Source organism: Rissa tridactyla, chromosome 3 (assembly GCF_028500815.1).
Source record: "Rissa tridactyla isolate bRisTri1 chromosome 3, bRisTri1.patW.cur.20221130, whole genome shotgun sequence".
NCBI lineage: Eukaryota > Metazoa > Chordata > Aves > Charadriiformes > Laridae > Rissa > Rissa tridactyla.
Window position 1 is genome coordinate 10880088 of NC_071468.1, and position 16159 is coordinate 10896246.

At 46.8% G+C, this 16159-nt stretch overlaps 1 long non-coding RNA gene across 1 annotated transcript; it reads right to left on the bottom strand.

Annotated features, from left to right (window-relative positions):
- Positions 1-230: 230 nt before the first annotated feature.
- Positions 231-15225, bottom strand: LOC128907658 (uncharacterized). Its single transcript, XR_008465689.1, has 3 exons — positions 14095-15225; positions 10228-12035; positions 231-2052 (listed from the first exon to the last, which is right to left on the bottom strand). It is a non-coding gene; the product is annotated as an uncharacterized LOC128907658 (long non-coding RNA).
- Between the last annotated feature and the right edge of the window lie 934 nt (positions 15226-16159).

A 16159-nucleotide genomic window follows, 5' to 3' on the forward strand; every position in this document is an offset into this window, starting at 1 on the left:
TTCGTCTTTCAGGAGAGAAAGAGGAACCCAGGAAACTGGAGTAGTCTATAACCCAGAAAGACAGAGGAGAAAATTATTAAACAATCCCTTTGTGGTCATCTAGGGAATAATAAGCTGATAAAAAAAAAAAAAAAAAGCCGGCATAGATTATTCAAGAACCGACTTTCTCAAACCGTTTCTAATTTCATCCCTTGTCAGAGTAATCAGCCAAGTGGATAAAAAGGAGGCAGCAGACGCGATATGTCTTGAATTTATTAAGAGTGTGACATTGCCTTGCATGACATTCTCTTAAGCAAAGAGGGAAATATGGCCCAGCGGGTGCACTCATAAAACTTGTGGATGACTCTGTGTTGAGAACAGTACCAAGAGCTTTGGAGGACAGGATTAGCAGAGGCTTGATGAGTTGGAGAAATAGTAGAAAACCGACGTAGATAACTTCAGTAAAGGTAAGTGCAAAGGAACTCATGCAGAAATTGATTATTTCTTCCTGGGTATCTGTCACAAGATGGGAGTTTTTGCTGTAGCAGTTCTTTAGAAAATGTTTGCCCTTCATCAAAAGGAATTACTGTGAGCTTTCTTTCCATAAGGAGACACTGGAAAAGCACTACTGCCAGGCTCCATTTCTGCAGAAAAAGCTGAAATTCTTCACGCAGGTCTGCTCCTCTCCTCAATTATTCCAGCCCCTAACTAACCAACAATTCTTAGTTTAGACAGTGTTTTCGAACATTTGGGTGCATCATTTTTCAGCTAGATAGTCTTCATAGAAAAGAGCATTACTAACAAAAACAAGATTTCCTGTGGCAGAGGAAAGGATGCTGGCTTGGGATGAATCTTGCAGAGTAATCGGTTAATTAGCCATGGCTCCCTTCAGCACAAAGAGTCCCCACTTCTCATTGAAAAATGGAAGACAGGGCATTGCTGTGGAGCTAAATGCTTCATTTTATATTGCTGTAGATACTACCTTTCCCCTGTTCTTTTTGGAAGGATGCAGCTGGACTGTATTGCTGAAAGAAAGGACGTTGTGAAAAATAAATACATCAGACAACAAGGAATTGTTTGGATTGAGTAGTATATGCCAGAGACTTTTAATACCAAAAAGAATGAGCTGCCAACAGAGCTATATAAACTCTTATTAAAATATGCTACAAGAGCTTAGGATATCTACCAAAAAAATCTGTACAACCTAAATCCAGTAGCAGATAACTTGCCTGGAAGATAATTAAGCATACAGTGATTTCTACAGCATTTGGCTTAGCAGTGTATAAAGAGGACAAACCAGCAGCTGAAGAGAATGCGTGTCTCTAGTCTATTAATATCGTGGGGAAATGCCAGAAGAATACAAAGCTAAGGAGAGCCTGTATGTACCCGTGTGTAGAGCTGTAGGTACGGGATACGTAGACACACGCCTGTGCTTTCAAAGCTCTTCCCGACCTGTCTGCCACGAAGAAGTGAAAACGCCGGAGGTAGATTAGAGGGAAAAATTGTCACGAGACCTGTAGGATCAGACACATTTCAGCAGTACAAAAATATAACTGAAATCTGGCCCCTGGATCGATACTATCAGCACATGCTTGATTCGGTTATCAGTAATCAAAATACTCCTCCTGCCCTGCTTGTCCTGTTGCGACAAGAGGAGTCACCACGGTGAGCCCGACGTCAAGAAGAGAGGACGAGCGTCACAGGCGCATCTGAAGGCGAGACGGTCGACTGAGTCCTGTGACCGTGATTCTCCCCCCGATCCCTGCGCCTGGGCTTGGGGTTTACTGCCTGTAGACGCAGCTGCCTGTTTGGGAATATGCCGATCGTGTGATACAGGCAGGTATCATAAAGTGTCTCTCTCGCGTGAAATTTACGCCTGCCATCCTTTTTTCCTCGCTTTTAATATATGTGACATAACTCACACAGAAATACATGACTACTGTTTACAAACGTAGAAGACAACAAATAGACTTGATTGGAGAATAGTAACTTTTGAGGAAATATTTAGATATAAACCTCTACATTTTTTCACTGCACGTTGAGCAGAGCAAGGAGGAGGGAGGAGAAGGAGCCCTGGAAAAAAAAAAAATAACATGAAAATGCATCGCTTGGTGTTCACTACACACTTCTTCCTTGACATAAAAAAAAAAAAAAAAATCTAAAAACATGAATCAGAAAGCCTAATTAAATCAAAAGCCATTTCCCACTCAAAAATAACAACTAATTCTTCAAACGAGTACCAATGCCTTGACTAAGCACTTTTCCTGTGAGCTCTGCAGTGTTCATTTCAACGTTAACCAACGCAGACATAATTTTGGTTCACTGAACTACGACCCATCCTTAGCTTTTCTTTTGCAGGGAAGGTAAAAGCCACGAAAATTGGGAGCGCAGCAATGTAAACAATTCTTGAAATACAAGGCAGAGATGTTCTGCGCAAACCACTTACGAACACTCACTCTGAACAGCGTGATAATCAAGTTGTGTTTCAAGACAACATGTCTAGATATAAAACCTGGTAGCACATTTATGTGTTTCCAGGAAACATACATCCTGGAGCTCGGGTTAAATGCACAGGCTCTGCCAGTGATTTCTAGTATAAATTAAAAACTTGCTTTCATCTTGTTTCCTTGAGGGCCTTTGCAAAGTTAATCAGGCCCAAACTCATTTTCCCGGACTCCTTGCCAGTATTGCCTCAGTAAATACAATATATGGGCACTGGCAAATGCCTTGCACTGTGCACATGTCAGTTCTAATAGATCAATAAATTATTTGCCTGTAATCACCAATCTAAGACACGTTCAACAGAAGCTGATTGATGTAGATGAATCACTGGGTTTACAGCTGTCCTCTCGCTGGTTTAGGACGATTTCAGAAAGCAGGGTAGCCCTACTGAGGTTCAGGGCGTATGGGAAATCTGTCCATCTAGTTTCAAGTGACACCAAAAGCAGGTGTATATTCTGTGACAGACATTTGTGAACAAGACTGTATGTTATGTCCATACCCTGTTGGCTCCTAGGATGGACCTCGCGTACCCTGGGCATGAGTCTCCACTCTTTCCCACCGGTGTTGCCCAAAGGAGCTGTTTGTACCCTGCTCCCAGCGGAAGCTATTGATGGTAGCCTTATCATTCAGGAATGAAACTGTCCTGGTTGGAGTTGTATCACCCGAAGTCCCTTTGCAGATCATGGAGAGAGGCAGACACCTCTGGAGGGTGATTCACTCCACCTTCCTTAGCCGGATCTCCCAGCATGGAGCAAATCACTCTAGGGAGGTGCTGATGCACCACTCCAGCTATAAAGAGGACAACCCATTTTTAGCTGGACCACCTTCTGGACTAGGTGGCTCTGGCAAAGCAGGATGACTTCTTTCTTCAGGGGCTCTGCCCAAGGCATGGCTAGTTGTACCTACAGGTGTGCTCCCCAAATGGAGCAAGAAAAGCATAACATCATACATTTAGTGCAATTGCTTCCTCTGGATCCTGAGGTCCCCTGACATTCCTAGGCAGAAAGTCCACTGTGCAGCCCAAGCTACATAGCTGGTTTCTCCTGGGCTTCCAGCTGGTGCCTGTATTGTCACATTCTACAATCTGGGGTCCTGAGCCTAATGCCACAAGCAGGAGTGTCCCTGGGCCCCCTGCTGCTTTCCCAGAGCAAGACAGAGCAGTAATATCCTTTAGGTCTTTAATCTCAATGCATGCATCATCACAGACATGCCCTTGGAGGCTTACTCCAGCATAAGTCAGATGACAACTTGATCCCTTGCAAAATTATGGCTGAGTTAGATGATCATTTCCCCCCTTCACTTGACTGCATTCATCACCACTTGGTGCCTGGGTAGGTTGCCTTCTCATTTGTCAGTTTTGCAATTTCTTTGTCAAAATCCTCCTCCACCAATTCAAGGTCAAAAGTTTCCTAGTATCATGGCAGCTTTTTGGGTCCAATAAGGGATGAATTGTTCATCAGAAAGATGTCAGAATTACTGAAGCATAATTAACCCTTATTGTTTCCAGTGTCGGGCCAAGTCTAACCAGCCCCAGATGAAATTCATTCGCTCTATAAATCCTAGTTGTGCTAACATTTGATGTTATAAATGTGTGCAGTCTGACAGATGTATTTTTATTAGGCTGTGTGCAATCTCCATTTGCATGGTAATGAAGCCCTCCAAAGGCATTCAGCAGGTGAGATGGGAGATGAACTCCTTCCATCGGCACCACCGCTTGCATCTCATGATCAGTGGTATTTGTCAGAAACAGAAAAAGCTTATTAAACTGACAGCAGCTGCACTATCACTTACTTCCTTGCCATTAAAGCACAGGACTCGTCCAAGCGAGCCGTGCCGGAGCACGGAGCTAGGAGCCGCCGCCACCAGTGACAGGACAAGCTGCTGCCAAATCTGCTCGTGGTTTAACCAGCCCAAAGGGATTTTAGGATATGCTAATTTATCCTCGCTCATTATTACCATGATATTGGAGAACTTTGCCATCCTCGGTGCTTTTACGTCCCAGCATGCTGAGTTTTCTGGGGGTTGCTCTAGGCCTTGCTTTCTGTAAAATAAGAATTATCCTAATGCCATATATCGGAGTTAAAGTCTTTGTAGCAGGGCCTCTAACCGCATGGGCAACACCTAGCATCGTGCCAAAGGGGACTCTTGTAAGACAAAGACAAAGGCAAAAAACAGTAATGATAATCTTCTGCGTTAACCTCCACCTTCCAGGTGTGGTACTGTTGGTTTTTTTGTTTTGTTTTTTTTAAAAAAAAAAAGCAACACAGACATCTCATTAAGTCTCTCTATTTCAAACCTAAATTGGCTCCTCAGTTGATTTGTGGTTAATTGATGCAATCAGGGACACAGCTGAGGCACATTAAATGCTTAGCAATTTTAATGCAGTAATTTCTGACAGTACTTCAGCAAGGGTGGCGAGAGTAAATCCTGCTTCCTGGGAAAGGTCTTGCACTCAGCGGGGAGCCCGTCACTCCTCTTGTGAGACCTCCCGTCAGGCCGCATTAAAAATAAAGCCGGGATCAAGTTGCTAATAGCTGCAGTCATCCACCCCTCTGCAGGCAGGGGCCGGGGAGTGCCGTTTCCCTTTGTGGCTGAGTGCAAGGATGGACATGGGGGAGCTCCTCATACCTCCTTGAGTCTGCATCGCTTCCAACCTCTGCTTTCACGTTTCTTCCCAGCCTTGCCTGCAGCAGAGGCTCCAGGACACCTCTCCCTGGGCAGGACTCAGCTGTTCTCTCTCTCTAGGCCCAAGCACCTTTATCTATTGTGTGTAATTATGACACCTGTGTCCCTGGTAGCACCACCCACTGGCAAAGCAACCTGGTGCTTCTCGTTATGGGACTAGATATTCCCGTTATTTCTGGTTCTTCCCGACGTTTTATGACCTGGGAAAACTTTGCATGGCTGGCTGCCTTCTGCAGCAAGTTGCCTTGAAGAAGGTTTTACCCAAAATGGTTTAATTGCTTTGGATAAAAAGAAGGTGAAATTTTTTTTTTTTTTTTTTTTAAAAAAAAGTTACCACTTCTTCCTTCAGGGATTCATCCCCTTCAGGGATTCATCCCCTTTAGGGATTCACTCCCGGTGCTTTGGAGGCGAGACTTGGCGTCCGGTAGACCCAGCCTTCGTGTCAGGAGCAGCAGCAACTTCCTCCTCATGAAAAGCCACCTGCGTTTGTCAGGAGAACCACACTGGGAAAACAGCCTGTCAGTTGTATGGGCAGGGGCCATTTAGGGCTGGAATTAAATCCAGGGGAGAGCAGATCCCCACGGGGCACGTTTTGCACCAGCACTTGAGGCAGTTCACGTGGATTTCTGCAGGGAGGAAACCCTGGGGTTGGGCTCTCCCTCGCTCAGCGCTGCGGGGGGAGGCAGGGAGATGGTCTCACTCCCACTGAGCTCCTTGGGTCGGCCAGAGCAGGCAGAAGCTGCCCCAAGGGGATTGCCGGGTCCAGAGGCAGTCCCACCATCGCTAGGAGCAGTACCCTAACGCCACACACCCCGACGGGATGTGGGCTTTCCTTCTGAGAAAGCTCCATTAAAAATGTTCTTTTTTTTTTTTTTTTCTTTTTTCCCTGTGAGTAATTTTATTTTAAACCCGTAGCCACAATACAAATAATGATGTTCTGGATATTTTTGTGCTGCCTGTAACCCTCCTCCTTCAGTGCTTTGGGATGGTTCCTGCATCACCAAGGGGGTTATTTTCATGCTAAGCTAGTTTGTAATATATCCAAAAATACAGCCGTGGCATTTACCTTGGGTAAAACGCTTCATAATTTCTGATTCTAGCCTGTTTTTTTTTCAGCATCCCAAGCAAACAAACTTAAAAGCTTGCCATAACAGTAATGAGAAGGGCGGACAGGAGACTGGAAATAATAATGTGCCTATTTAACTAGAGTCCGCCACAGCTCTGGTGGGCTCTAACCCCACTTTTCCTAATGAGACAGGGTTTGCGCACTGCACAGCACTGTTCGTCTGCCCGTCTACCTTCTCACGACTAATACTGAAGCTGCTGCCCAATTTAAAGCTCATCAGACATAATTTGAGCTCTGGAAGATAATTAAATTCCTCCAAGTTGTGTGAAAAGTCACCAGCTGGATAGAGAGATGCAAATTGAGCGCATCCTCTGAGGGGAAATTGCCAGGAAGAGCTCAGCGGTTACGGTGATTGCAATCCGTGGGCACAAGGGTTCCCGATGGCCAGCAGCACACATGGGGAGCGGGTCCAGCCTCTTGTCAGCAGAGGAGGTTATTGTTGAGGTTATTGCCTTGATGATGTCCAAGCTGGTGGGAAAACAGGCTTTGTTTCTTGCCCTGTTCCATGGGATGGGGAGGAGATGCGCCGGTCCTGGCCGAGGGGCTCCGCTAGGCTGGATGACACTTCCCTGGGCACTACCCCAGCCTCCAGCTGTTTTCAGCTGGGATACCCTGGGCACGGTTCTTGTGCATTCAGTCACCCTTCGTGTAACCCTCTCTTCTCCAGTCCTCCCTGACACACACGTCAACTTTCTCCATCGCCATATTTCCAGGCCAAACAGACCTAGTCTGCTCATCCATGGTTTCCTCGCACAGAAACCATGACGGACCCTGACCATTCCCATTGGCATTTGTTGAAGTGTCTCCCAATAGACCCTCCCAAGAAGAGCAGACAGGAGTTGAACACCACGTCCAAGGTGCAGGCTAACAGTAAGCCCCGCCCGCAGCCATAACAATGATGTTCTCCAATACCTTCTTCAGTCCTCTAATGATTTCCAACGCTGGATTTCTTTTTCTGGCACAGGTGGCACTTACCCAGGCATCCACTGATGCTATCTGTTGTCACAACTTTCCTGGTACAGGCCCTGGTCACCCAATGTGGTGTTTCCTGTTTCTGAGATGGTTCAGAAGACCATGTCCCAGCTGCTTGCTTCACAGTACGTGGTGGTTCATCTGAGCTTGCGGCTCCCATGCATTTGCGCTATTTCATTACGTTATCTCGTGAGTTAAATAAAGACATAATGTTGCGCTGAAATCCCTTTCCCCAGACAGTGATTGAATTTTGCTGATGTCATAAAAGGATTTGTTCCTCTGTTGTTTTCTGTAACATCAAGTAATTCCCATTAAATAGTAAGTAATTGATTTAGCGTGTTTGTCTGGGCCTTTTTTTTTTTAAGTAATTGGTTTATTCAGTCATTGCAATTACAGTAAATCAGTTAACTAAAAATAATGCCAATTAATTAATTTACTTGGTATTTAAATATTAGAAATCGCCATGAATGACTGCAAATTACTTGCAGACAAGGCAAATTTTCTTATCACTTGCAGGAAATGGCATGATTAATTTTCAAACTTTATTTATATGTGCTGTTTTCAGTGGTTTGCCACTGCTGTTCCACCTGCTCAGCAATCCACAGGAAAATCCAGTTACTGAGGCTGATCCCAAAGCACTGAGTCCCCTGGCGCTCCCTTCCCAGCCTCTTCACAGCTGCAGGAGGCAGAGTTACGTGCCCAAAAACTGTAAAGAGGGGTAAAAAAGCCCTAATGACCCCTAATGTAGGAGTCTGGATACCTTGCTAACAGGTTTCATCTCCCATCTGAGGATTCTCTGATGTCTAATAAGCTCACATTTCAGTTGTTTCACCAACGACAACTCCTGCAGTGCCTCCCCTACATGGCCATCTCTCTGAAGGCGGGGGGAACGCTGTTTGAACATATAACCTTTGAGATCTCTTCCCTACTGTTAAATCTGATGGAAACTAGCTGAAAGAGTAAAAAAGTGATGGAGGGAAGGGTAAGGGAGACGGATACCACCAAGGAAAATCACAATATCCTCCCTTCCTGAGGAAACCGTGTGAATAAATAGATTTCATTCCTTTCATTTACTAAGATGCTGAAGCATCTCTGTGCTGGGGAGGATGGGCTTAACGGTGAAAGTGCTTCATTCCTAGCAACCTATCCTTAATTGCCACACCTGCACAGCCAATATAAAAATTCATGCACTCGGCTGTCACGAAGCAAGCCCCAGCTGCTGCGGCACGGGAAGAAGAGTGGCACACGGAGATCAGACCTTGGGGTCCTCTCTGTGGGCTCCTTCAAAGTCCAAAGGCAGACGGGATGCTGCCCTGGCCCAGGACGCTGAGGGTCTTGAAAGAAAACATGCTTGGGGAAGAGTGGCTGGAGAGCTGCCTGGGAGAAAAGGACCTGGGGCTGTTGGTGGACAGCCGGCTGAATACGAGCCAGCAGTGGGCCTAGGTGGCCAAGAAGGCCGACAGCATCCTGGCCTGTATCAGGACCAGTGTGGTGACCTAGGACTAGGGAAGTGATCGTCCCCCTGTACTCAGCACTGGTGAGGCATGTGGACGCACTTGAGGACACACCACCTCGAGTGCTGTGTCCAGTTTTGGGCCCCTCACCACAAGAAAGACATTGAGGTGCTGGAGTGGGTCCAGAGAAGGGCAATGAAGCTGGTGAGGGGTCTGGAGAACAAGTCTTGTGAGGAGCAGTTGAGGGAGCTGGGGTTGTTTAGCCTGGAGAAAAGGAGCTGAGGGGAGACCTTATCGCTCTCTACAACTACCTGAAAGGAGGGTGTAGAGAGGTGGGGGTCGGTCTCTTCTCCCAAGTGACAGTCGATAGGACAAGAGGAAATGGCCTCAAGTTGCACCAGGGGAGGTTTAGACTGGATATCAGGAAAAATTTTTACACTGAAAGGGTTATCAAGTGTTGGAACAGGCTGCCCAGGGAAGTGGTTGTGTCACCGGCCTGGAGGGTTTTAAGAGATGGGTAGACATAGTGCTTAGAGATATGGTTTAGTGATGGTTTTTGTCAGAATTAGGTTGATGGCTGGACTCAATGATCTGAAAGGTCCCTTCCAACCTAGGCAATTCTATGATTCTATACTGCTTCCTGCAACGTGATCAGTGCAAACTCCACCGTGCTGCCCATGATATGCACCTGCTTGCTATAAGCTGGCTCAACTTCCCAGCTTCCTTGGTCCCTACAGCTAAAAGAATAAGAACAAACCCCCCAGAATAGCCTGATTCCCGGGAATATCTCTTACGAGGAAAACAGGACCAGCATTATGCACAGCTGGTGGGATCTTCTTGAACCCCAAGGGAAGCCAGACCACCTCCAGTCTCTGCTCCAACAGAGGCCCTTTCCTCTGGAAACTCAGTGCTAAGAATGGTAAAAATTTAGCCTAAATAGATTCAAAAGGTCAAAACAGTGGGCTGTCTGGGGAGTCCTCCCTCTTTCCTTGCAATCTTTTTTTTTGTTTGTTTATTTTGAAGCATTATTAAAATATCCTTCAGAAAGATCAGCAGATGCAATCTCACACAGAGGCTTGCTCTTCCCAAGAGAAACAGCAATGCCAGAGAAATAAAAATAATAATTAAAAACAAAAAAAAAATGGTCCTCAGACACCCTTCAATGCCTTCATTTGAATTCAGCGTGCTCCTGTGTGGAGATGCTCACTTGGAAAGGGGGAGAACAAAGTCTCCCCTTTCACACTCCTTATCTCACAGGGTCTTCTTGTCACAGCCCCCGTGGAGCAAAGTGAGTGGAGAGAGGGAAGGGCTCTGGAGAGCCCCAGATAAGATTTACAGGCCCCTGCAGGCCCAGCCCTAAAAAGCACTCAGGAAATTGCTCAATTATAAAGCATGTGTTGTAACACTCCCTGAGAGAAGATGATACAGCCAACGTTGAACATGCACACAGGGTTTATAATCCAAGGCAAGAGTCTACATTTGAAAAAAATCCCCAGCTGTTCCTCTTACCAAGCTTTGGGTCACATTGCAGAGTGGCTTTGGAGCCTGCAGGACACGTTTTTTTCATACAAAACTGAACAGAAAACGTGCTCCAGGAACATAGCTCATAGTGACAAAGGGGACCTCATTCTGCCAAGGACTTGAGGTCCTCAGTGCCAACCACTTCACACCACAGAACCAAGATCTTCTTTGTATTTCATTTTCTTCTTTTGTCAGGATTAACATGAAAACAGAGGTTCAGGGACGTGTAAAAACTCCATCCTTGGGAAATATTCAAAATTTGACCAGGTACAGACACGAGCAACCTGCTCTTCCTGGCCTTGCTTTGAGCAGGAGAAGCAGACCAGAGGTCCTTTCCAGTCTAAATTATTCAGTGCTTCACTTGCTTGTGTTACATATTAAATCCATTCTGCCTGAAAAGGCCCATTAGTCGGCGTGTCTTAACGATGCCTCTCAAAACTTCATATCACACACAAGACCTAAAGGATTTCTCCATCTTCATTTCATCCCTGGTGAGCTTATATGGACGTTGGAAATCCAGACTCATTGCTTCACTTCAGCACATTTAATTAACTCTGATTGCACCATCCTCATATTCTCACCAGTCTCACTTGCCCCATAAATCGGCTTAATGCCTTCACTGGAAAGATACTCAAGGCAGGACACTGTGTGTACATGGAGAAATACCAGTAGAAACCTTGCCTGAATCACTTGTTATTCCCCACCATCTCCCCAGCCATTAAAAGCTCAGGGGAACCTGTTTTCTCTGTCTTTATAAAAGCTTAAAACAAGAATGGAAAGAGTGACCTCACAGTCAGCCCAACAGTGCGTCTGATCCCATACCCTCTCTGGCAATGGGAGTACAGATGACTCGGAGAAGTATAAAAATAGGACAAACATGCAGCAATACTTCCCACAAACCTCTCTCAGCCCCCAGAGCCAGAAGTGTCATCTTTGTGCTCGACCACCCGCAGGGGACTTGCCTTCCCTTTGTTCATCCAACACTGTTTCGAACCCACTAGTATCGCATTTTATCCAAGACTCTTACCAACCCCAAAGCCCCATCCCAGAAGTTTTGCTTTTAGGCCCATCCTCAGGTCAGAGGGGATTTTCCAGAGCAAATAACCGAGAGCCTTAACATTTACTCTTGCGTTGCTGGCAATGATGGCATCCAAAATTAAGAAAGGTATTCAGACTCCTCCCTAACCAGAATAGTCTTAATATTTCCAACAAATGCCAAAATGTTTCTCGAAGTTCAGTGAAACACTGAAGCAACGGGGAACAAATGTTCTGCGTTGCACAATCAATTTTCTCATTTTTTATAAACAAGGGAAGAAAGCGTCCAAGGAAGGATGTCTGGAATGAATGTTTCATTTCAAAATACCAAGAGGGAAATTTTCTTCTCATCTGACTTGTTTTGTTTCTGATATGATTAACTTGGCAGAACCAAGAGGAGTTTACCTAGTATGGTGGCATTGATGAATTTACCTTTCACCCTGGGGGAAAAAAGTTCCAGCCGCAAATCTGTAGCAGAGCTTTCCCCCAGGAAGCCCCGCTGGCCTCTGTTACCTTCGCTTTCTGCCCCTGTCTCCCTCTACTTCATTTGAAATCCACAGGACACTCCTCCAGAAGCTTCCCACACCGTCTTCCATCTGTCTTCTCACCAGGTGGTCATAAATCAGTCGCTTCTTTACCTTCTCCTCGGCATTCCCTGCTCCAGTGGGTCTCTCCTTCTCCACCGTGTTTGCCTTGTTCCTCCGCTCCTCCTTGGCTTGCCTTCAAGTCATTTTACCTTCATCATCGTCCAATTTTCAGCCCTGTAGGATAGAAGAACAAGAAATACAAGGTGAAAAAAAAATTCAGTGAACCTTGCAATTGCAAACATATTTGCCAGGCCAGACCAGGAAGGAGTACTTAATGAAAACGAGGGGTAAAATTGTAACAAATGCAGGGTACGTTTTGCTTTTTTTGCAGTAGAATTTCTTCCTAGCTTGGAGCTAAGAATAATCATTTCATTATTTCTGAAAAGACCTGGCAGGAGCCCAGGCCCAGGCTTTGCTAAAGTGTTGAGAACTGAGGGAGGCATAAAAGAGTTATTTCTATCTCAGTGAGATTTGATGTTCCACTTAAAATCAGCAGATCCTGTGCTAGAGTTAATTGGTGTCAGAGAACTGTTTTCTTCTGGAGCATCTCAAAGAGACACCAGCAGAGAAACTGTCTTTTCCACATTCCCCTTCCTTTCCTTCGCTTCCCAAGGGGAATCTTAAAGGTGAATACAGATGAGAAGCCTGGAGCTCACCGCTCCTAAATTGTTGTAGGGACCAAGGTGAGAAGAAATCGTTATAGAGGTCTAAATTTGCAGGGCGTTTGGGCCCGTGCTTCAGTGAAGCCTGTGCTTGCTCAAGCGTTCGCTTTCCTGAATTGAGCCTGAAGTGCTGCCATCACTCCAGCTGACGAGCCCAGCGAGGGCACAAGCAACAGTGATTTTAAACACTTCCCTGTAACGCCCACCTTGCTCAGGGATGTCTGGCAGGTGAAATGTTTTCCACAAGGCAGACAAAATGCCTGGGTTTTTTCAGGGTGGCTTATTACTGTGGCAACCGGCACGCGTCCCTTCTCCCCCCCGCCGCGGCTCTGGTTTAAGAGGTCAGGGAGAAATTGCAGCTGAGTGTGCGCATCACTTTCCCCACAGCTGTAGGGGCCGTGCGGGCAATCCTGAAAGTGAAGTTTAATGGAAATCAAATTAATTGACATGCCCCACAAAGCCAAACATCTGGATGGCTTTGCTAATGAAGCATCCGCGCTGCTGTCTAATAACTAGGGAATGAGGAGGGACTAGAAGAGGGTTCCTTCGTCTCCGTACGATGACGGCAAACAGCTGGACTTTGACACAAAGCCAGAGCCCAGTACGTACAGTGTACAGAAACAGGAGAAGTTTTGCAACAGCACCTTTTCAAGCAAAGAGTTTGAAAGCAAGAGGCTGAGCTCAGAGAACGTCATGCGTGCCAGGCTGTGCAGGAGTTTAACTTGCCGTTCAAGAGAACGTCAGCTTCTAAGGAAAATTACTTGCTTTCATAGCTGCAAAAACACTATTTGATTTGTTTTTAAGAGAGAAAAGTGTTCTCTTCCTCATTTCCGCTCACTGCCTGACAATTGCCAGGCAAAGCAAACAGAAGGCAGAGAAATAGCTTCACTTTAGGCAATCACAGCTACAGTGGCATTTCGCTTTTGCAAAGGATGCTGCAGCCCTAAATGGAACATCTTCCTACAAAAGCAGCCACAAAGGTGCCCTTTCTCACCACGGGGCTTTTCTTGCCCTTTCACTCTGTTCTTAGAGGGTTGATGTTTGTTGGTTCACCAGCGCCAGCAGCTTCTGCACATAGAGAAACACAGCAGCCTGGATGCCTGCCTATTTTCTAAGGGTTGCTTTGTATGTGCAGACAGTCTCTTTCCTCCCTGCAAAACCTGATTGCCTCCCGTAGATATCCCTTGTGCCTTTCTTGACACTGCCTGTTTCCTTGCACCACTTTCCCCCATCCCCAGAGACCTCTCTGAGACCCGGATCTCAGGTGCCGGTGATTTGCGAGGGCTCACATCAAGCTTCCCATGAGAAGCTTTTCTTTTCATCGCGGCCCTGACCATGAAACAAGCTTTTGGATTTCCTTTACGAGACCAGTGCTGGATTGTGCCAGGCAGGGCAGAAAACATTTCCGAACTGGTGGCATCGGCATTCCTCACTGGGATTCCTTCATCCATCAGAAACGAAGTGGGCTCACCCCCTACCTCTTTGCTCTTCTTGCTGCCAGCACCGACTGCGGAGGCACAACAGGCCCCTAAGTTGGGTGAGAAGAGGGCAGAAAGGTCAAGTATGCTTACATCCAAGCCAGCAAGGAGATAACTTCGGACTTGAGCCCAGCAACATCTCACTGACGTGCCTGCGATCCAGGCTGTGAAAAAGGAGAGCAAGAAAGAGGGTTTCTCCCTCGTAGCATGATGGCAGGGCTGCGGAGTGATTCTTTGACCTGTCGAGGATGGATGTGCCCAAACCCTGGTTTCCACATTTAGCCGCCGGAAGGCAAGGAGACACCAGCCCTAGGCAGATGCTGTCAGCATGACTACACCAGCAGGCAGGGTGGCGAGCGGAGACCTGAGACAAGACCCAGCCTGGAAATGCAGGCAGGGAACATGCCAGACTTTCCTGCTCTGGTCTGGTTGCTAACCAGCCGTGTTAGCCTGGCTCTGTACTCACGCCTGGCTAATGCACGTTGGCCCTCAGCAGGGCTTGACAGCTCGTGATAAAAGAGCCAGGCTGTTCCTCCACCTGGTAGGCTCTGTCTGCGCCGCGTCCCTCCCAGCTCTTGCCGCAGCTCACGATAGTCATTAGACTTCAGAAACTACAAGGCCGTCGTGGTTGCACAAAATCATGGAGTCGGTTCTTAAGTTCAAGCTCAGTGCAGTCAGAGAACAAGCTCGGTCCTCTGCACGCTCACCCTGCTTCATCCAGCCTCGTCAAAAATTGAGAGTGCTTTGCACCGGATCAGTCCGTCTCCTCCCGGAGCACACACAGAAGAGACGCGATCCTCTGTGCATAACCAGTTCTGCACGGCTTGGCATTCATTGCCAGGTGACTGCGCCTTGTCCAATTATTAAAATCTAACAGTAATGACTGATAAAACACCGTGCAAGCCCTGGGAACTCTGCTTTTCGATTGCTGAAGTGGCACTGGTTCAGTTGCAGTATTTTATGACTGTCATGGGGCTTGCAGGCTTCTCAGAAACAGGCAGCAGATAAGGGGTGGGTTGTTTGCTAACGCACCCCCCGCCCAGACGTCCCAGATGAGGTCTGTGCTTTTGCGAAAGAGAGAGACGAATTCAGATCGGATGTGAAGAGCTGTGATTTTGGTTGTGCTGGACCACATCCACATCTGGCAGGTGTCAGCATGTCAGAACCGGTGAGACAATCCTCATATCCATCCATCTCTCCGTATGGCTCATCACGCTTGCAACACCGCCTAGAAATGAACCAAAATCAAAATTCTTGTGCTCAACAGCTGCATGCTCCGATGATTTTGGAAAAGGAAGGGAGGGGTGAAGTAGTCTGTCTTCACATAGTCTCTCTACCCCTTCGTGTGGCTGTCAACATCTCCACCTCCCCCCTCTAGCTTTTGGACCCACCGGCTTAATGCCTCAAGGCATGAAGGCTGGGGTGTCAAGTTGGGTATCACCCACTTTCCCGGTGCTCCTGGTGTGTCAATCAAGGCTATTGCAAGCACAGCATGCGTGCCTTGGGGCAGTGACACAGATAAGGATTTACAGCCCGGTCCCTGTATACCGTTGGGATCAAAGAGGCCCTGACCCTCAGCATCCGACGTCCCGATGGATTCAAACTGATTGGTCTCGAGTCAGTTCAGAGGAAAAGTGAAACCCCACCTGCAGCCTGGATCAATCCAGCCAGTGGCAAGGGGGTACTGGGTGCCAGCTGGGAATATAAGGTGTAAAACCACAGATAAATGGGCAAGAAAGGTGGGGAAAAAAATAGGGTCTCAGCTCTGAAAAAGAAAAGACCAGTATATAAATTCAGCCCTGCTCTTTGTCCTCAAAATATGGGCTGTCTCACAGAAAATAGTGTTTGATCAGCAAACAAAAGCTGCAGCCTGGAAAATTTAATGTCCTGAGAGGCTCCAAACCCGGCACTTGCTAAACGCACCATGACTTTGTGCAGAGTGGCTTGCCTGATTGGCAAGTGACTGGCCACTGATCGGCCAGAGTCTGGCTATCGGAAGTCCCACTGATGGCTACAACGTGGTAGGTGAACATGCCAGACAGGAAGGACTGAGACACTTCCAGACCATAAAGCAGCTACTGTGGTACTTCGGATCTCTATTAGTCCGATCAATCAGGGGAAGACTGTCCACTGTCCATCGTTATCTTCTGCGCATAAT